General features: G+C 43.1%; 1 protein-coding gene across 1 annotated transcript in view; it reads left to right on the top strand.

The window, feature by feature from the left end:
- The window catches only part of XRN1 (5'-3' exoribonuclease 1), a 2,408,514-nt gene extending 2,386,689 nt beyond the window's left edge, over positions 1–21,825 (top strand). Inside the window, exon 49 of the mRNA XM_044071018.1 lies at positions 21,249–21,825. The gene's annotated coding sequence lies outside the window, so the exon portion shown is untranslated. The remainder of the gene's footprint in view (positions 1–21,248) is intronic.
- Positions 21,826–22,246: the final 421 nt, after the last annotated feature.

The raw sequence follows: 22,246 nt of genomic DNA, 5'->3' as shown, positions 1-22,246 counted from the left end.
TTCTGCTGGGAAAGCCAGAATTACTCTGATTCTAAAAAGAGGCTTAGGGATTTCTTACTCCTGCCCCAGGTCTTTAGCTATCCCCCCTGTATTGGACATTGTTGATGCCTTTTCGGAATCTAGCTTGACCCCTGACTCCTTACCTCTTGCTCCCAGAAACCCAGATAGATATTACAGGGTTCCTGACTCTCACAAGTTCCCCTTTTAAAAATCCTACTGCGGATCCTGAGACCATTTCACAGGGACCCAAGGGCATTAAGGCTACTACTGCCAAAAGTCCTACCCCCTCTGATAGAGATTCCAGGGCGCTGGATAGCTGGGGTAAAAAGGTATACACTTATGCAACCTTGGCCATTAGGGCTTTAAACTGCCAGTTTCATATGTTAAAGTATAAGCAGCATATTATTGGATTGCTTAAACAGAAAATGATATTGATTCCTGACTGTGCTGAAAATAAGGATTTACAGGATTTAATGCATTCTGCTGAACAAGTTGAAAAACATACTTTGCAATGTGATTTTGATTCACTAGGGGCATCTTGCAGGGCTGCTGTCACTGGGTTGTACTTAGAAGGCATGCTTGGCTTAAGGAGCAATCTTTGCCAAATCATGTTAAAGCTAAATTACTGGATGCTCCCTTAAACCAGGACCGCCTACTTGGCAACAAAGCAGAAGTAGTATTTAAAAAGATGGAGGAAAAAGCTAAATCTATGCAAACTGTTAAAGATTTTCTGCAAGTACAGCCTCCAAGATTTAGTAGGCATTGGCCCTTTCCTGCCTCTTCCAGGCCTTCTCAGTCCAAACCCAGAACCAGCAGAGCACCCAGGCTTCAGTCCCAAGGTACGCACAGGACTAAGCAGTGGGGGTGGCTCCTACTTCCAAAGCAGGGAATAGTAAGACTCCCCGCTATGGTAAACTGTCTCAATGACTTAACTTTAAAACTTCCAAGCCCTTCTCAACTGACTGCTCCTTTAGGGGGAAAGATTGCCCTGCAGGCAAAAAACTGGGAACTGATTACCCAGGACAAATGGGTTTTAAATATAGTCTCCCAAGGATACAGATTCCACTTCCACACTTTACCAACCCCAAACGGTTGGCCAGATCTACCCCCAAATCAGTGGGCAGAGGCTCAAAAGCAAGTTCTCTCTCTAAGTATAAGGGGCTATTCCAACTGTCCCAGAAGAGGAAAGGGGACAAGGTTTCTACTCGAGGCTTTTCCTGGTGCCCAGAAAAGACGACAACTGGCGTCCTATCCTGGATCTCTCTATGCTAAACACCTTTTTGGTGATCCCAAAATTCAAGATGCTAACTCTTCACCTGTTGCTTCCTATGCTAGCCAAGGATGCCTGGTTGGCAACACTGGATTTAAAGGAGGCCTACCTGCCCATCCCAATCAGGGAATCTTCCAGAAGATACCTACGCTTCAAAGCAGGCTACATGCACTATCAGTTCTCTGCATTGCCCTTTGGCTTATCTACTGCGCCCAGGGTGTTCACAAAGTGCTTAGCTCCAGTCATTGCATTCTGTAGGCAAAGAAATATTCAAATATACCCATACCTGGACGATTGTCTAATTCAGGCAGAAAGCCAGGACATACTTTTGAATCATTTGGGGTTTGTACAAAAGGTGCTAGCTTCTCTGGGGTACACCATAAACTAAAAGAAATCACATCTTGTAGCCTGCCAACAAATTGTATTCCTGGGAGCAAGCTTGAACACAACTTCCCAGATGGCTTTCCTCACACCAGAGAAACAAGTTCATTTGACAGCTTACTTCAAACTAATGGCCACAAAGACCCTGCTATCTGCAAGACAAATACTGCAAGCCTTGGGGTTCATGACCTCCCGCATTCTCCTAATTCCATATGCAAGACTGCATATGGGGAAACTACAGTGGTATCTAAAAAGCCTATGGTGTCAACATTCTCAGGATCTAGAAGCAATGATTACTATCATACCTTGCCTACAGTTAGAGTTCCTGTGGTGGGCAGAGGCCTGCCACCAAAATAAGGGACTGGCATTCACTCTACACCCTGCCGCCCAAACCCTAACAACAGACACATCAGACTATGCTTGGGGGGCTCACATCAGGGAAGTGCATTCAGGGCAAATGGAACCCAAGTCAAATGCACCTACATATCAATCAAAAATAAATTTTAGCCGTACAGAATGCTATGACAGCCTTCAAGGACTACATTCTTCCAGGACAGTTAATGGTAAAGATGGGCAACACCACTGTTATGTGGTACATATGCAAGCAGGGGGGAACCCACTCATACCCTCTCTGCAGACTAGCCATGGCTCTGTGGAACATAGCCTTGAGCTACCAAGTGCACTTACAGGCTTAATTCCTGCCAGGAAAGCTAAATACACTGGCAGATGAACTAAGCAGAAATTTCATGGACCCACACAAGTGGAAACTGGAACCAAAGACATTCAACATGCTGATAAACAAATGGGGAAGCCCAGATATAGACCTGTTTGCCTCTCTCCAGAACTACTAATTGGGCAAATTTTGCACAAGGGCTCCCCACAAACAAGCTTGGAAAGTGGATGCCCTGTCTTTCACCTGGAAAAATCTATCAGTTTATGCCTTTCCTCCTCTGCCTCTCCTCTCCAACATACTACTAAAGATCAAACAGGACAAACCAAGGATGATACTGATTGCACCAGACTAGCCACGCCAACACTGGTACACCCTCTTGTGCAGTGTGTCACTGCTGGCACCTGCCTCAGACCACTACCCTGGTGTCCCAGCAGGAGTGCCAGATTCTGCACCCTCAGCTTCAAACCCTGAACCTGGCAGCCTGGCTTATTACCTGATCTCTCCGTTACCATAGATTCATAGGTTGGTACTAGGCTATCAGCCCTTGGGCCTATACAAGCCTAGCCATAACAATTCCCTGGCTATTTCTTCCCACACTATTTACTTCCCTGGACCCCTGTCTAGCAGGGCGACTGACATTATCCCTGGGGTGAATTTCCTTTCTTCCATCCAATCATCAAGGTTCCTTTTGAAGAGGGCCAAGGAGGTGCTTTGCTTGACATGTATGGGCAGTCTATTCCAGAGTCTGGGGAGTCTCTGGGTCAGGAACCTATCCCTCCAGCATGTTTTGTTTATTGTGATGACAAGGTTTAGATCCCTGGAGTGTGTGGCTCTGAGGGATTGGGATTTTTTTAAGTGTAGCATGTCCAACAGCTTTGGGTTTGACATGGCCTTGTATGTTAAGCAGAGATCGCCTCTGAGTAGATGATATGCTACAGAGTATAGCTGGAGTTTTTTAAGGCGGTCAACATAGGGCATCTGCTTTAGGCCTCTGATTTTTTTAGTGAGGTATTTCTGCGGCCTTTCCAGTTGTTGCAGATGTCTTGAGAGGTACATACCAAATGGGGCACTGTATTCTATAATGGGTCTAATGAGGGATGAGTACAGTGGGACAATGACCTCCTTTTTTCTGGATCAAAAGCCCTTATTGATGAGGTGTACCACATAGGATTTCCTGACTGTTGTGGCAATGTGGTTATTTAAGGTGAGACCACTGTCCATCTGTGTCCCTAAGTCTCTTTTCATACTTTCGCTGTTTAGTGTACTTCCACCTAGGTGGTAATTCACGGGTAAATGTTTTTTCCCCAAAGGGGATAACTATACATTTCTTGGCAATGAGCTTGAGCCCATGGCTCTGGCACCAAGCATCTGTTTCTGTAAGGCCCTTTTGTAGAGAATCCACATCATTTGGGGATTCAGTAATGGCTCCCAATTTGCAGTCATCTGTGAACTTTGTTAGCCAGAGTCCCTTAGTGTTGGCCTGTACTTCAAAGAAGTAGATGCCAAACAAGAGCGGTCCCAAGACTGAACCCTGAGGTACTCCACTTGTCTGGAGCTGGATTTGGAGTCAGCTACTTTTACAGTGTGGGTTCTGTCAGTAAGCCAGTTGGCAACCCATCAAGTAACGTAGGGAGTAATGCCCAGCTTAGTAAGTTTATCTATGATTCCAGAGTGGGGGATGGTGTCAAAGGCCTTGGCGAGGTCCAGATAGACTGTGTGGACTGCCTTACCCTCATCCACAGCTCTGGAGACTGATTCAAAGAAGTCAGTCAGGTTCAGGAGACAAGATCGTCCCTTCACGAACCCAAACTGGGTGGGATCCATTGTTTGATGGTTGCCAATATCTTTGTTTATAAGTTCCATGGCCTTGCAGATCAGGCTCGTCAGACTGATGGGGCGGTAGTTCCTGGGATCGAGGTGGATCCCCCCCATGTGGAGTGGGATAACTGTTGCTGTGCGTCACTCAGTGGGCACGAAGCCTGAGGTGAAGGTATGATTAAACATGACACTTAAGTGAGGTGCCAGTTCATTTTGTAGTTCATGTAGTATACAGCCCGGGATGTCATCTGGTCCCATGGATGCTGTATTCTTAGCTTTGGAGAGTGCGTTTTTTACCTGTGTGGCCGTTATTACCGGAATTTGGCAATTTTCCAGTATTGAGATAGGCCGTTTAAGAGGTGAGAGGGGGATGAAGTTGGCACTGAATCGATCTGCCAGGATATTGGCAATATCCTTGGGATCAGCATATTTAATGCCATTCTGTTGTAGCTCAGAGCAGATTTGAGCATTGCCATTTAGATTCTTGACATAGTTATAGAATGCCTTGTGGTTGTCTTTGGAATCTTTGGCAATTTTATTTTCGTAACTAGCTTTGGAGCATTTTACGAGGGATCTCAGCTTCTTACTGAGACTGGTAAAGGAATTTCTTGCATTGTGGGATTTTCCTCTTTTCTGCAACAGTTTCTTCCTTTTGTTGCAAAGTTTGTTTATGGCAGGGGACCACCAGGTTGGCTTCCTTTTTTTGGAGGAGAGCATCTTGGTTCTCTTTAGGATGGCACGATTCATGCATGAGTGGATGTGCTCGTACAGTGCCTTAGTGTAGTCCCTCAGTAAACAAGTTTTGGATGTCATTCTGGAGGCAAGGAGGCCAAGTACTAGAAAATCTTATGCTGAAAAATGGAAAAGATTCTGTTCCTGGAACCAAACTCAGGGGATGGGCACAGCAGCGCCCAATTTACCTCAGATTCTTCAATACTTAACTGAGATACTTCACAAGGGCTTTTCCTTTTCTTCCATCAAAATTAATGCCTCAGCCATTTCAGCTCATTACAACACAGAACCAGCCCTCTTCTCTCATCTACTGCTCAAGCAGTTCCTCAGAGGGGCCAAAAACTTAAGACCACCCAGGAGAGCCCCAACTCCAGCCTGGGACCTTAACTTTGTATTGGAAAAACTCACTCTACCTCCTTTTGAGCCAGCTGCAAGTTTAGAGTTGAAATTTCTTTCTTGGAAAACAGCCTTCCTTTTAACCATCACTTCAGCAAGAAGGGTGTCTGAATTACAGGCCCTTATGGCAGTGGAGCCTTTCATCATCTTTCATGCGGACAGCGTGTCCCCCAGGACCAATCCATCTTTCATGCCCAAGGTAGTATCCAGTGTGGCTCTTAATCAGTCTATTCATTTGCCAACCTTCTTTGCTAATCCACAGAACAAAAGAGAATGTATAATACACTTAGATGTGCACAGACAACTTAGATTTTACTTCGACAGGACTAAACCTCTCAGGAAATCTGAACAGCTGCTGGTGGCATTTGCTGCAGGGGTAGAGGGGAATGCCATTTCAAAGCAAACCATTTCTAAATGGATAGGCCATTGCATTCATTTCTGCTATAAGCACCATGGAAAACCTATCTCACAGGGGATAAGACCGCATTCAACCAGGGCTGCATCTTACCTCTACAGCCTTTCTCAGAGGTGCCCCTACCAGGGACATCCTAGAAGCTGCTACCTGAAGTTCTGTACATACTTTCACCAAACATTACCATTTGCCAATTTTCTCTAAATCCAGAGCTGGCTTTGCCACTGCAGTCTTGCAGGGCCGTATAGCTAGTCCTAATGCTATCTAATTTCCTCCTCCCATCCTTAGCTTTGGGAATCTACCCAAATGTGATGACTGCAGCAGTGAAACATGAAGAACATAGTACAGTTGTGTACACTTACCATAAATGTAGGTGTACGAGTGTATTCACTGTTGCAGTCCTGGTTACCCTCCCTCCAGCCCCCTGACTTCTATTGGCTGTACCTCTGTTCTTGCTTATTATGTATAAAGCTTTTTGGTGTATTTGCTTTTTGTTGGGGGCAAGAAAAACTGATGTAATGGTGTCAGCTGCATGCTTTATACCCCTGACTACCTGACGTCATGGAAGATGAGACAGCAACCGACGCAGGACCCAAGACTCTGATAATCAGGCCAACTGAGGGCTATTGCAAGTAGATAACCCAAATGTGATGACTGCAACAGTGAATACACTCGAACATCTACATTTATGGTAAGTGTACACACCTGTACTGTCCTAGTCAGCTTTGCAACAGGGACAGAGGGCAGGCCATTTCAAACAAGCCATTTCCAAATGGATAGCACACTGCATCCATTTCTTCTACAAGCACCATGGAAGGGTTTGAACACATTCCACTAGGGCAACATCTACCTCTACAGGATTTCTCAGGGGAGTCCCTACCAGGGACATCATTGAAGCTGCTACCTGGAGTTCTGTACACACCTTCACAAAGCATTACCACTTGCCTATCCAAATCCAGGTCTTGCAAGGCCTGCTAGCCAGCCCTAACTCTTCTTGACTGCTTCCATCCTTCCTCAGCTTTGGGAATCCACCCAAGTGTGATGACTGCAACAGTGAAACACAAAGAACATAGTACAGTTGTGTATACTTACCATAAATGTAGATGTTCGAGTGGATTCACTGTTGCAGTCCTGGTTTCTCTCTCCAGCCCCCTGTTTTATTCTGTTATCTCTCTCTCCTCTCTGTGTCTATTTCTACTAGTATTGGTGTTTACTTTTTACTGGTGGTGTTTTCCCACCATAACCTAGCTCCCTGTTTGGGAGCTCCTGACATTTGGGGCAAAAAAAACTGATGTAATGGAGTCAGCTGCCTGTTTTTATACCCCTGATGATCTGACGTCAGTTCAGGAGTGACAGCATCTGACACAGAAATACTGAGAGTCTGGTATTCGGGCCAACTGAGGGCTACCTGCAGGGCAGATAACCCAAGTGTGATGACTGCAACAGTGAATACACTCAAACATCTACATTTATGGGAAGTGTACACAACTGTACTTTCTCCCTTCTTTTGGAAATGGCCAGGGGCAATTAACACAAGCTTCCTCATATATTGGATCTAAGAACAGGTGTGTTTCATACACTCACACATCAATCAACTTCAGTTGACTGGATGATAGGGCCTTAATTCGTTTTACGCACCTATTTACTGAGGACATGCAGTAGATACTAATGGAGGCAAGAAAGCATGCTACTAGAAAATCATATATTAGCAAATGGAAAAGGATATCTAGTTGGTGCCAACAACATAACCAGCATCCATTCAGAGCTAGTTGTTCTCTGTTTTCACAATATTTGTGTGAGTCACTATGCTGCAAACTTTCTTATTCCTTTATCAAAGTCATTTTGGCATATCTGCCTATGGAGCCTCCTCTTTCAATGCAGTCTCATGTCAAAATGTTCTTGAAAGATGTTTTACATAAGTGGTCTCCATGAGAATTGGTGGCCCCTCATTAGAATTTTACTTTTGTGTTTGAGAAGCTGACACTTGCTCCATTTGAACCAGCTAATCTGGCTGAATTGAGGTTCTTAATATGGAAAACAGTCATACTGATTGTTCTGATCTCTGTAAGAAGGATGCCTGAGTTACAAGCTCCTATAGTGAGTCCGCTCATTTTCCATAGGCACAGAGTTTCTTTGAGAACTAAGCTCTTTCTTTTTTTTTAAACAAGAAGCATCTTTATTAAACCATCAGTTACTATATAGGCAATCATATATACATAAATGAAAACAAAGCACACCAACACAATCCTAGTCTACAAGCATTTTACATCACAAACCATAAGACACAGTCCAGTTGCAAACATTGTTATACCGAAAGTGGTATCTGAGTTTACTTTAAGCCAAACTATCCATCTTCTGTTTTCTTTCCTGAACCTAAAATTGAGGGAGAAAATATACTTCATACCAGGTCTATATTATAAGACCGAAAGTGCATATGTGCGACTACATAAAAGTCGACACATAATGCATGAAACCTGAAAATAGTGAACGGCCACGTAATCGAATTTTTCCCTAGGGAAAAAACTTACGCAACCATTCGCTAAAAAAATTAATTTAACACCATACACAGGTGGGGGGCTCTGCCCCCCACACCCCCTCACTAAATATACCAGCTCTGAGATCGCACTATAGGGAAGGAAAGGGCAACTCCGTGAAGTTACACTATGAGATATTCATCAAATCGCTTAAATGCAGTGCGATGAATGTGTCGCTGTTTCTGTATTCGCTCAGAAGCATTTTCGTGCTTCTAATATAGACCCCTTCATAGCTTGGCTATCCACAAACAACTCAGTTACTCTCTTAACAGAACTAAATCTTTTAGAGCTTCAGATCATTTGTTCATTTCTTGTGAAGGTAAGAAGGGATAACCTATTTCCAAATGGTTGTCTGTGGCTATTGGCTTTCGTTATAGTCACCTTGATAAAACTGTTCCAGGCAGGGTCAAGACCTACTGTACCAGGGCCTTGGTTTCATCTATGGCTTTTTGGAAAATATTTGATTCTAGAAGTAGTCTAGAAGATGCAACTTCATCCCCTGTCCATGCTTTTATAAAGCACTGTCAGCTTCATTCCTTTTCTAGGTCCAGATCGGGCTTTACTAGGACCGTTCTCCTGGGGCTTCTGGACTCTTCTCCTTCCACCTCCCCATTGTAGTTAGCTAAGGTAATCTACCCATATAGCTAAGGCCACTACAGCAGTGATCATTTGACCATCTACTGTTATAAGTTCAACTTAACACAACTGTGCATGTTCTTCATGTTTCACTGTTAGTCATAACATTTGGGTTACCCTGCCAGGGGTAGCCCTCAGTCGGCCCGAATACCACAGGCTTAGTATTTCTGCGTCAGTTGCTGTCGCTCCAGGACTGACGTCAGATCGTCAGTGGTATAAAATTAGGCAGCCGACGCCATTACATCAGTCTTTCTTGCCGAGGAGCCCGAAGCAGAAGCAGTTCGCACGAGTGCCAGTTGGCCAATACCTGAGTTTTCATTTCCGAGTTGAAGTTGAAGTCTTCTAAAGCTAAGTACCCTGTTGGGGATCCTTTTTTCTTGCTCTGACCAATGTCAGAAAAAGTTAACAATTGTCTCACCTGTGGAAAGCAAATACCACACTGAGACTTACATTCTTACTGCGTCACCTGTTTAGGCCCAGACCATGACGTCACTCACTGTTGCTTTTGTGCTTTGTTTGATGGTAGAACTGTATGTTGTTGGGCCCTTATTGTAGCTAGGTATTTTCGCTCTCAGTTCTCACATTCCGATATGGCTTCGGTAAGCCATCCATCTACCGATCTTCCAAAAAAAATGTAAGGACAAAGACAGAGACAGACCACACAGGTCCAAAACTGCCAATGACGCTTCCGCTAAGCTAGTCGTCAGTTCTCCGGTTCTCAGTGAGGGGCTTTCGCAGCCCCTGATGCCCGCTTCCCTGGATTTGCAGGCCGCTACCAAGATCCTTTCAGAGTCCGGTATGCCGCAAGACTTTTCTTCGACTAAGGATCCTGCGGATGTCTCTACCTTGGATGGGTCCGGAGACGCTGAGCAGGCACTGGCTTCCAAGGAAGTACTTTGCACTACCGATTCTTGACACAGACTGACTTCTTTTGCGTCTTCAGTTCTTTCTAAAACTTCCGAGTTTCTAAGGCCCAGGGTAAGAACTATGCCCAAAACCCGATGAGCCAAGCTTAGGCACCTGCTTCCATGCCTCAATCTCAAATGCTTAAAATGGAGGAAGACCTCATTATGCTTATTAGGGGAAGCCAAGTTACCCCTTCCAAAAGTAAGAGAGACTTGTCCCCAGTAGTTTTATCTGAACAGGAGTCCGATGACTCTGATGCTTCTGAATATGAAGATATGCAACTCCTCTCTGCTTATTAGGATTCTGATGCAGAGGAATCCATTCCTTCTGCCTCTCCACCCGAGGATTTTTCATTTGGGGAAATCCTTCATACTTTAAAGGAGCATTTCCAGTGGGAATGTCAAGACTATCCTCAGTCAAAAAAGAGACTCAGGGAATTCTTAGATTTACCAATGCACAGACCTTTGGCCATTCCTCCTGTCCTGGATGTTGTGGATGATGTTTTTATGGAATCCAGTTTGACTCCTGACACCCTTCCTCCTGCTCCTAGGAAACCTGACCGGTACTAGAGTCCCTGACACTCACAAATTCCTTTTCAAAAATCCTACTGCTGACCCAGAGGTCATCTCTCAAGGACCTAAAGGAATTAAAGCAACCTCAGCTAAGAATCCCACCCCCTCAGACAGGGATTCCCGAGCTTTAGACAGATGAGGTAAAAAGTATACACTTCTGCTACTCTTGCTATTAGAGCATTAAATTGCCAGTCACACATGCTGAAATATCAGCAGCATACCTTGGAACTCCTCAAACAAAAAATATCTTCCTTTCCTGCTTGTGCAGAAAATAAAGAATTACAAGAACTAATGCATTCTGCAAGTCAAGTTACTAAGCACACCTTGCAATGTGGCTTTGATGCCCTAGAAGCATCTTGCAGGGCAGCAGTCACTGGTTCTGTCCTTAGAAGGAATGCTTGGCTTAAGTAACAGACCTTGCCAGACGATGTCAAATCCACATTATTGGACGCACCATTGAACAAAGACAATTTATTTGGCACCAAGGCAGAAGAGGTCTTAAAAAAGATGGAGGAAAAAGCTAAATCTATGCAGACAGTTAAAGACTTCTTACAGGTCCAGCCTCTGAGGTTCAGTAGGCATTGCCCCCTCCAAGCACTGGTCTTTTCCTGCTTCCTCCAGGCCAGCTCAGCCCAGACCCAGGGGAAGCAGACCCCCCCCAGACAGCAGCCCCAGGGAATGCAGAGATCTAAGCAGTGGAGTTCCTCCTCTTCAAAAAGAGGGAGTGCAAAGTCACCCCCTTATGGTAAGAACTCACAATGACTTTACACCTCCACCCCTTACCTCTGCCAACCTGCTTGTGCCCCTAGGAGGAAAGTATCACTTAACTGCAGGAGGTCTTAATTTCGGAGACCTCAGATACTTCGTTTTCGAATAGAATGAAAGTCATTAAAGTTCGGGACTCGAAGGTGGAGACCGAGACCATAGAAAGGAAAAAGAAGAAGTTAACCAGGGATATCAGCGATTACAGAAGTGGCATCATATTCTTCTGGCAACATAAGGGTAGGAGGAGGTGCGATTCTACTATGAGCAGGGGAAGTAGATCCCACTCAGGACATTTACCACATGATTCCTGTGCAGCTTCAGTGAAGATGGCATCTAGTAGTCATAAGAGTGTTTCCTTTAAGGATATGAATAAAGAAATAGTTTGGCGCAAGTATTAGGAGTGAAGGGCCTTGAGGTTTCGGTTTGTGGCAAAGGACGAGGTAGACGATACCAGGGAAAGAGGAACTAGACTGTGATGAAAGATCATTTTATGTCAACAGACAGGACAAGGAATGTGTTAGTCCTGTAAGTACTGTTTTTTTTTGTAATTCACGTTATGACCAGCAGAATGATTTAAATATTGTCAATTTGTCGGACCTGGCTTTATCGAATAAGGCTACCAGTGTTTTACTGGGGGGTACTAAATTTGTCCCTTAATACTTGCCAACTTTAGCTGACTTGTTGGGGGAAGTTGTCAGGTTCTGCTGAAAGTTGCATTTGAGGGTTTTTTTCTCCAACAAGCAGCAACAAAGCAGTGACAATGTGTTGATGTGCAATGACTCTTTATTAAATGTGTCCATTCACGACATTCCACTCTTGGATGTTGCAGATGTGATTGATTTGGATGTCAGTAATGATTGTGTTCAGACTGATGAATGTAATTTTATGTTTACTACTGGCTATGGAAAATTGTATGTTCCAAAGGTTCCATGTGTGAGCTCATTTGTACCTCCCAAAATCTCTTTAGCAGTTAATATGTTTGAAACTGTTTCATGCAAACAAATTGAGGCAGAATATTTGAATTTTGTTAATAGGCATAGAATGTTCAGTTTAAATAAATCCGAATGGATGGCTTTGAAGCAGTTACGATGTTTAACTGAGCAGTTTGTTTTTACATAGGCAGCAAAGGGGGGGGGGGGGCAATTGGGCCATCATGACCAGGAAAGGTTATAACAGCATGGTCTTTGAATTATTATCTGATGAAAAAGTATATAGGAAATTACATTCAAATCCAGTAAGTACATTCAATGATTCTCTATTGGAATTGTTGGAGAGAGGTGAAAGGTTGGGCTTTCTTAGCCCGTCAGTTGTTAAAAAGGTTTTATTAAAAGTCCAAGGGATGCTAGGTTCTTTGCAATTCCGAAAATACATAAGTCTCTCTTAAAGCCACCCGGAAGGCCGGTTGTGTCGGGGGTGGGAGCGTATTTGCAGAACATTGGCATTTTGTTGGACTCACAGCTGAAGGTGTGTCTCCCCAGGGTTCAGTCTCATGTAAAGAACACGGTGGAAGTATCGGATTGTATGGGTGAAGTGCAGTGGCATCCTGATTATTATTGGGCCTGTGTGGATGTTAAGTGCCTGTATACAAATGTCAAAATTGATCAGGGTCTAGAGGCTCTTGTGAAAATGTTGGGTGAGGGTCCACGCACATTTGTTTGTCAGTTATTAGAGTTTGCCCTTACATGCAATTATTTTGCGTTTGAGCAATAATATTATTTGCAAATACAAGGCACTGCGATGGGGGCTGCATTTGCCCCCTCGTTTGCTATTTTGTTCGTCACATTTTGAGAACAGGTTTATCTATCCTACGTTGTTTTATAAGAACAATGTTGTATTGTTCAAGCGGTTTATAGATCTAATTTTTGTGTGCAGGGGTGACCAAAGTGAATTTAAGAATTTTATAGAGTTGGGCTCAAACACCTTTGGCCTTGAATTCACTTATAGAACAAGTGAGAAATCAGTGCAATTTCTTGATGTTGAGTTTTATGTGGATGACAGGGGGATGTTCCAATATAGGCCCTATCATAAGGAAACAACTGCTAATAATTTTTTGGAAGCTAGTAGCTCCCATCCTCCGCATTTGTTGAAGTCCTTGCCATATGGGGAATTCAAGCGTATCTTTGTTAGTACGTATGACAAACAAACGTTGGAGAGGAAATTTTCTAAAGTGAGAAATAGATTATCTAAGAAGGGTTACACTAGTGCTTATATTCAGGAGGCCATGGACAAAGTAAAAGGGAAAAAAGGTAGGAATTGTGGTAACAGTGGTCCCAGATTGGGAATAAAAGGGAATGGTTTGGCTGAAAAAGAAAATATATTTTTTGTTACTAAATTTTCCCCTTTTTCGGATACTCTTAGGGAAATTGTTAAATTATTGCCAGTGATTCATAGAGATGAGGTAGTGGGAAAGTTATTCCGTAGTAAAGTTGCATTCTCTTGTGGTAGATTCAGCAATTTAAAAGAATTGCTGAATCAGAAGGCACAAAAAATGTTGAGAGGAATTTAGGTGCATTTCCCTGCAGAAAGTGTAAAGTATGTAGTAGGATCAGGAACCTTCATGGCACACTTATTAATGGGAGAAAATTTTGGATCAAAAACAATTCAAGTGTGATTCATGTGGAGTTGTATATATTTTAGGTTGTGGGTGTTCGCTGACCAAGTGGTATATTGGACAGACTAAAAGGAAAGCCAAATTGAGGATTCTGGAACACTTGGGTGACATTAGGAACTCGAGGTTAGAGAATCCAGTGGCCCAACAATTTTATGTCATGTCCATGAGGGAGACACAGAGGGTTTCTTTTTCAGTATCCAGGAAACCTGACAGGTACTACAGAGTCCCTGACCCTCACAAATTCCTTTTCAAAAATCCTACTGCTGATCCAGAGGTCATCTCTCAAGGACCTAAAGGAATTAAAGCAACCTCAGCTAAGAATCCCATCCCTTCAGACAGGGATTCCTGAGCTTTAGACAGATGGGGTAAAAAAGTATACACCTCTGCTACTCTAGCTGTTAGAGTATTAAATTGCCAGTTCCACATGCTGAAATATCAGCAGCATACCGTGGAACTCGTCAAGCAAAAAATATCTTCCTTTCCTGCTTGTGCAGAAAATAAAGAATTACAAGAGCTAATGCATTCTGCAAGTCAAGTTACTAAGCACACCTTGCAATGTGGCTTTGATGCCTTAGAAGCATCTTGCAGGGCAGCAGTCACTGGTTCTGTCCTTAGAAGGCATGTTTGGCTTAAGGAACAGACCTTGCCAGACCATGTCAAATAAAAATTATTTGATGCACCATTGAACAAAGACAATTTATTTGGCACCAAGGCAGAAGAGGTCTTAAAGATGGAAGAAAAAAGCTAAATCTATGCAGACAGTTAAAGACTTCTTACAGGCCCAGCCTCTGAGGTTCAGTAGGCATTGCCCGTCCAAGCTCTGGTCCTTTCCTGTCTCCTCCAGGCCAGCTCAGCCCAGACCCAGGGGAAGCAGACCCCCCCCCCGACAGCAGCCCCAGGGAATGCAGAGATCTAAGCAATGGAGTTCCTCCTCTTCAAAAACAGGGAGTGCAAAGCCACCCCCTTATGGTAAGAACTCACAATGACTTTACACCTCCACCCCTTACCACTGCCCACATGTTTGTGCCCCTAGGAGGAAAACTCTCCTTCCATGCAAGCAACTGGGCCTCTATTACCAACGACCGATGGGTCCTCAATATAGTGTCCCAGGAATAAAAATTTTATTTCCACACACTGCCAACCCCAAAAGGGTTCCCAGATCTTCATTCAAACCAGTGGACAGAGGCCAAAAAGCAAGTCCTTTCCCTGCTCTCCATGAGGGCAATACAGCATGTTCCTTCAGAACACACAGGCCAAAGTTTCTATTCCAGACTCTTCCTGGTACCTAGAAAAGAGGGCATCTGGCACCCAATCCTCGATCTATCCATTCTAAACACCTTTCTGGTGGTACCAAAATTCAAAATGCTCACCCTCCAGCAGCTTCTTCCTATGCTTTCCAAGGATGCTTGGTTAGCCACCCTAGACCTAAAAGAGGCCTACCTACACATCCCTATCAGAGAATCTTGCAGGAAATACCTACGTGTCAGGGCAGGATCTAAGCACTTTCGGTTCTCTGCGCTTCCCTTTGGCTTATCCATTGCTCCAAGAGTTTTCACAAAATGCCTGGCTCCAGACATTGCTTTTTGCAGACAAAGAAATATTCAAATTTACCCCTACTTAAATGATTGCCTGATTCAGGCAGACAGTCAGGAAAAGCTGTTACAGCACCTGACCTTTGTAAAGGACCTACTTGCCTCCCTGGGGTATACTATCAATGAAAAGAAATCAAAACTAGTCCCCACACAAAAAATTGTATTCCTGGGGGCAAGCCTGGACACAGCATCCCAGATGGCATTCTTTACTCCAGAAAAACAAGCCTACCTGACAGGCTACTTCTCTCAACTAGCCACCAGAACCCAGTTATCTGCAAGGAAAATCCTGCAAGCTCTAGGGTTCATGGCCTCCTGCATTCTACTCATTTCATATGCCAGACTGCATATGAGGAAACTACATTGGTACCGAAAAAGCCTTTGGTGTCAACACTCTCAAGACTTGGAAACTATCATACTAATGATACCTTGTTTAAGGAAAGATTTTCTTTGGTGGGCAGCAGCATGCAACCACAACAAGGGGCTTCCCTTCTCACAACTCCAGATCGCCCAGACCCTCACCACAGGCGTATCAGACTATGCCTGGGGTGCACACCTGGACGGCAGGTGCATTCAGGGCCATTGGAGCCCAAATCAAATACATCTGCAAATCAACCAAAAAGAGATGCTAGTGGTTCAGCACACCCTGACAGCTTTTAGACCCCTGCCCTCCCCAGGGCCTCTACTGATCAAAACAGACAACACCACAGTGATGTGGTATATCATCAAGCAGGGAGGGACTCACTCTTATCTTCTCTCCATGCTCGCCATGACCTTTTGGCACACGGCCTCAGCCATGCAACTACACCTGCTAGCACAATTCCTGCCAGGCTCCTTAAGCTCTGTTTCAGACAACTTAAGCAAAAACCTGTTAGACCCACACGAGAGGCAGCTCGACCACAGAACCTTCACCCTTGTAACCCAGAAATGGGGTATCCCGAAGGTGGACCTCTTTGCTTCCCACTTCAATCATCAGCTCAGCAAGTTCTGCACCAGGGAACCTCACAGCAAAGCAGATGCTCTATCCTTCCAGTGGGTAAACCTCTCGGTCTATGCATTTCCCTCTCTAACACTCATTTCAAGGGTACTGCTCAAAATAAGGGAGGAAAAAACTAGGGCAATCCTGATTGCCCCAGACTGGCCATGCCAGCACTGGAACCCACTGCTGCGTAGTCTGTCACCCCTGCCTCCATGGCACCTACCTCAGATCCCAACACTCCTGACCCAGAGGAATGGAGAATTCAAGCATCCCTGATTGCAGACCCTCAACCTGGCTTATTCCCTGACCTCTCCTCAAGCTGTCAGCTTAAGCAAACAAGTCCTAGATGTTATACATGAGGCCAGATGCCCCAGCACTAGAAAATCATATGCTGACAAATGGAAAAGGTTTTGCACCTGGATCCAGGCTAAGGGAGCTGAAATGCCACAGCCCTCCCTATCTCTCATCCTGGATTACCTAGCAGACCTACTACACAGGAGTCTATCCTTCTCTTATATTAAAATTCATGCCTTTGCCATCTCTGCTCCTTACAGCACAGAGCCACATCTTTTCTCACACCCTCTTATCAAACGTTTCCTAAGAGGGGCTAACAACTTAAGGCCACCCAGAAGAGCTCCTACCCCAGCTTGGGACCTTAACTTTGTGTTGGAAAAGCTCACCCTACCCCCCCCCCCCTTTGAACCTGCAGCTTCAGCAGAGTTAAAATTCCTCTCTTGTAAGATAGCCTTGCTTCTGGCCATCACTTCAGCTAGAAGAGTATCAGAGCTACAAACACTCATGGCTGTAGAGCCCTTCATCATTTTCCATGCTGACGGGGTCTCCCTCAGGACCAACCCATCCTTCATGCCTAAACTGCTGTCCAGTGTGGCTCTCAACCAATCCATTCATTTGCCCACATTTTTCCATAACCCACAAAACAAGGGGGAAAGGATTCTGCACTCTCTAGATGTCCACAGACAGCTCAGATTCTATCTGGACAGGACTAAATCTTTTAGAAAGACTGACCAATTGCTAGTCAGCTTCACAGCAGGGGCAGAGGGCAAGGCCATATCCAAGCTAACAGTCTCCAAATGGATAGCACACTGCATCCATTTCTGCTACAAACAGTACAGGAAAGCACCCCCAAATGAGGTCAGGACACATTCCACCAGGGCAACCTCCACCTCTGCAGCTTTTCTCAGAGGTGTCCCCATCAGGGACATTCTGGAAGCTGCAACATGGACATCTGTTCATACCTTCACCAAGCATTACCACCTGCTGTCTTTTCCAAATCCAGGGCAGGCTTTGCCACTGCAGTCTTGCAGGGGCATCCTAGTCAGCCCCCAGTCTTCTTGACTGCATCCACCCTTTTCTTCAGCTTTGGGAATCAACCCAAATGTGAAGACTGCAGCAGTGAAACATGAAGAACAGTTGTGTACACTTACCATAAATGTAGATGTTCAAGTGTATTCACTGTTGCAGTCCTGCCCCCCCCCACCCCCCTGGTCTCTCTCTCTCTCTCTCTCCTTACAGGGAATTTTTGGTATTTACTTTCTACTGGTGATGTTCTTCCACCATAGCATAGCTCCCTACTTGGGGGCTCCTGACAGGGCAAGAAAAATTGATGTAATGGCGTCGGCTGCCTTAATTTATAACACTGACGACCTGATGTCAGTCCTGGAGCGATGGCAACTGACGCAGAAATACTAAGCCTCTGGTATTCAGGCCGACTGAGGGCTACTCTGGCAGGGATAACCCAAATATAATGACTGCAACATTGAATACACTCTAACATCTACATTTATGATAAGTGTACACAACTGTACTTTTCAGAGCTCAGTGGCCCAGTGGAGTCTGAACAAGGCAGCAGTCAAGGCCACTCAGTAGCTAAGTTTGACAAGAAGACCCAGTTTGCGGGGGCTTGGTGAGAGACGGAGAGATCTAGCTGCATTTTCATTTGAAAAAGATGAAGATAATCCTTGCATGTCTAAAGCATGCACCCCACCCCTGGCAGAGACCTAAGAATATCAAGCCTACAGTATATCTTGCTTTCTTTGATGTTGTTTGTCTGTATAGATTGTTTGTACACTTTAACTACTGCAAGACATTACATAGCTGCAAAATCTTGTATTTTCATCAGCTCTGGCAGCTCAGTAGGCTGTGTGTTTATAGTAATGTGCATATACTTCCATTTGCCACAAGGTACTGTACATGGTAGCTACTTGGAAGACAGAGACAAAGGTAAAATATCCTTCAGTACAGTTTTTATAACACCATTATGAAATTCTCATTTAAGACTATAGGACAGGATACAGTAACAGAAAACAAACCACATTAACATTTTTTTCCATTTACATACATTATACATGATATATCTCTCTTCATTTCTTTCTTTGTAACGGTCCTCAGTATTGCATAAATTGCTGAATACCTGCCTTCCCTTAAACATCACTCCTCCTCCTGAGCATTATTCTACATGTATTTTTCCCACAATTCCATTTATTTGTATGTAAGTCACTCGTTCCCGTTTCTAAAGTTCCCTCTTCCAGTTCTTGCATCTCTTTTGTGATATTCAGAACTTCAAATACAGTTGGTTTAGACTTTGATTTCAATGTTCTAGTAATTGATTTTTTGATAGCCAACAGAATTAAACTGAATAAGGCTTATGACTGCAATTCCGATCCTGTGTCCCTGCTCAGTAGAATCGTATTCGTAGCTGCAGCCATTTGTTCACCCAATATTTCTGACAGAGAGCTATGTAGAGAATTTCTAAAATCTGTCAGCTCATTATACTCCCAAAGCTTAGGTTGCCAGTTACCTCTTTCTTCCCATCACACCTCCAACATTTGCCATCCACCCAAAGAGAAATTTTGAAGTCTGCTTGGGGTATAAAAATACCTATGCAAACGCATCCGATCAAAGGTCCTAAACCACCTTAACTTTGTTGCATACTTGGGAGCCATACATATGTCCTGCCATTGTTGTCTTGTAAGTTGCATTTTTAGTCTCTTCCCAATCTTTTCTAACCTCCTCTGATTTATTCTTAAGAGTTAGCATTCAGTATTTTATATGCTTTACTAATTATCCCCTTTTTAACAGCAGCTTCAGTTTTAGATTCAACTAAAATCTCTACCAGAGCAGGTCTTTAAGATTCTCCTTTCCCGTTGTCTGTACTCTGATATCAATCCCTGGAGGAAAAGGCAGTCTCTAGCCTGCAGTCCAAATGTCTTGTTGGCTTCAACCACTCTGTTACCTTTCCCTCTATAGTTATTTTCTCCCGATACCTTGATTCCTTTGCCATTTTTTGCAGTACATTCCAGCCCCCTCTTGCCTGTTTTCTGTACCCCTACTTGCAGTCATCCCTATTGGCAAAAATATCCCCTCTCAATTCTCATGTTGGCTTAGTTCTTAGAATATTTTCTGCTACTTTATAAATCTAATATTCAATATGGTGGTGGTGGTTCTCCTTAAGGTTCGTCATCTAAAGTCCCATATTCTCTTATCATCATCCCTTTCCATTTTGAAATTACAACCTTCTGCTTGTGTTATGTATATGAGCCTTAACTGTGTAGCTGTAAAATATCCCTTCATATTAGGTAATCCTAAACCTCCTTGTTCTATTGGAAGAATCAACTTATCCAACTTAATTTTTGCCCTCTTCCCTCCCAGATAAACTCCTTCAGTGCTTTATTAGTTCTTGCCCACAACTTCCATCTGGTTGATAAAAAAATATACCTGACCCTGACCTGTATATAAAACTAAAGGGACTAAAAACATTTTCACTGCTTGTATCTTTATATCCATATCCATGTATCCATAAACAAGAGTTTACAGTTTCTCAGTTTTTGTATTCTCTTTTGATCTGATGTTGTCTTTTCAATTCCTTCCTCAATGGATGTATCTTCGGATTGGACTTTGGCCACTCTAGACTTTGTATCCAAAGCTGAGGATACTTCCTTCCCCTAAACCTCTCCTATGCCTGAAGATATCCCAGATTTAAAAAAAATGCCCGACTTGTGCATAAAACTGAAGGGATTAAAACATTTTCACTGCTCGTATCTTTCTATCCTTATCCATAAACGAGAGCTTCCAGTTTCTCAGTTTTTGTATTATCTTTTGATTTGATGTTGTCTCATCCATCCCTTCCTCAATGGATGGGTCTTCGGATCCAGTTTTGGCCACTCTAGACTTTGGATCCAAAGCTCAGGCTCCTTCCTTTCCATAATCCTCTCTTGCCCTGAAGGTATCCCGGGTCTTGTTTGCAGTCAGTTTGAAGTGACAGTCTTCACTGCTTAGGCTTGTCTTGGCTAAGTACCAGTCTTTTGTCAATTATTTTTGTATGAACTGTTGAGGTTCTTTCATTCTGTAGTCTTGATAGTAGTTAGTTTGTATCCTTTCTCTTCCCTTACCCGGTAATTATTTAGCTGTAATTTACAAGTTGGAGTTGGTTGTCTCTCTCACATTCGGTGCTGTTTTTTCAGTCTTTTTCTAGTTGTGTAGATTTATTTAAATCTTAGGGAACTAGTGTTATTGGTAGCTATAGTTGTTGTTAATATTGTGATGTTAGCTGTGTGATGTACCACCTTCTCTGAGTAGGGATGTAGTCTAGCATGATGGCCAACAAACCATCAGGCTTTAAGAAATGTATGGTCACAAGATACAATACCAAACCAAACCAAGGCCAGGTGATTTACTAAAAACAGGACTTGGAACTATAGTGTATGCCCTTTACTGAGGCACAGATGATGCTACCATACAGTTGGATTACATTTCTTTGAAAACTTAAATGCTGTAGTTTATTTCCAGTCCATGATGAGCACCAAAAAGAGAAAATTTAATTGGCTGATCCTGCTTCAAAAGTATTCATGTATAGCATTAGTTTACACTTCCATGTATATAATTTGTGTCCCAGTTTGTTATTTAAACTCTTTAAAGAAATCACTCATTTTTGTAAACCTCTCCTTTTTTCTCTAGGTTATTCATGTTTCTACTGTGCAATTTCCAGCTGGTCTTCATTCTTTGTATGGAAGTTTCTTGTCATCTGTAGGCTCCGATTCCACTGACAAGTCATCCAGGAGAGATCTGTGCTACTGAGGGCAGCTGTATTTAATTTCACCAGGCACTTTGCTCAATATGAATTATGTTTAATACATAAAATAGTTTCTGAAATGTATAACAGATTTTATAAGTGCAAGAGAGAATATTTGACTTTCTACAGACTATTTTATTGAAATTTCAGAAGTAAAATTTTATGTGTTTCTGTTTGTAGTTACCACTTTTTAAATATGTGTTTGATGTCTGTCTGCCAGGTTTAAATCTTTTACATTTTTCATCAGAAGTGGTGCATTTTTATTATTTGTAACTAAAAATCCTAACAAGTCATTACTGAAGACTTCTATTTATGTAGCTGTCCTGAGCAGCACCATATTTAGGAAAATTTCAGATATGGATTTTAAAGCTAAAACATATATTTTGCTGAAATATTGGTGGAATTCTTAAGTCATGTAAAATAATGTACAGAAGTTTCTATTAAACTGTACAGTGAAATGCCCATTTCTTGTTTCAGCTTATTTATTTTTGGGCAGCAGTAATGGTTGGAATATTGCAGTTAATTCTTAAAGGCAGGAGAACATATGCAAGGTTAAGAAACATACTAGCTGAGAAGACTGCTACAGAATATAGGATGGTAGAACTGAGTGCTATATAATAATTAGTCATTTTGTCTTTCTTAGACATATGTCTGTTAACTGTAGTCTGAACGTTAGCTGAAATGGTCAACTAGATTAGTCCTTCTCACTTGCCAACAGAATAAGTAATAAGACACACACCATCTCTGCTATAATAATGAATTCATTCTAAGGAGGTAATGAAGACAGGCAGAGGAAGTTTCTACAATTAAAAAATGATAGGGAAGAATGCATTGTGTTGCATTAGGTTTTGAATCATTGTGTTGCAAATTGTTTTGGAAGTTT

The sequence above is a fragment of the Protopterus annectens genome, chromosome 5.part0, assembly GCF_019279795.1.
Source record: "Protopterus annectens isolate FY-2018-M chromosome 5.part0, PAN1.0, whole genome shotgun sequence".
NCBI lineage: Eukaryota > Metazoa > Chordata > Ceratodontiformes > Protopteridae > Protopterus > Protopterus annectens.
This window is presented reverse-complemented; position numbering and strand designations above follow the sequence as displayed.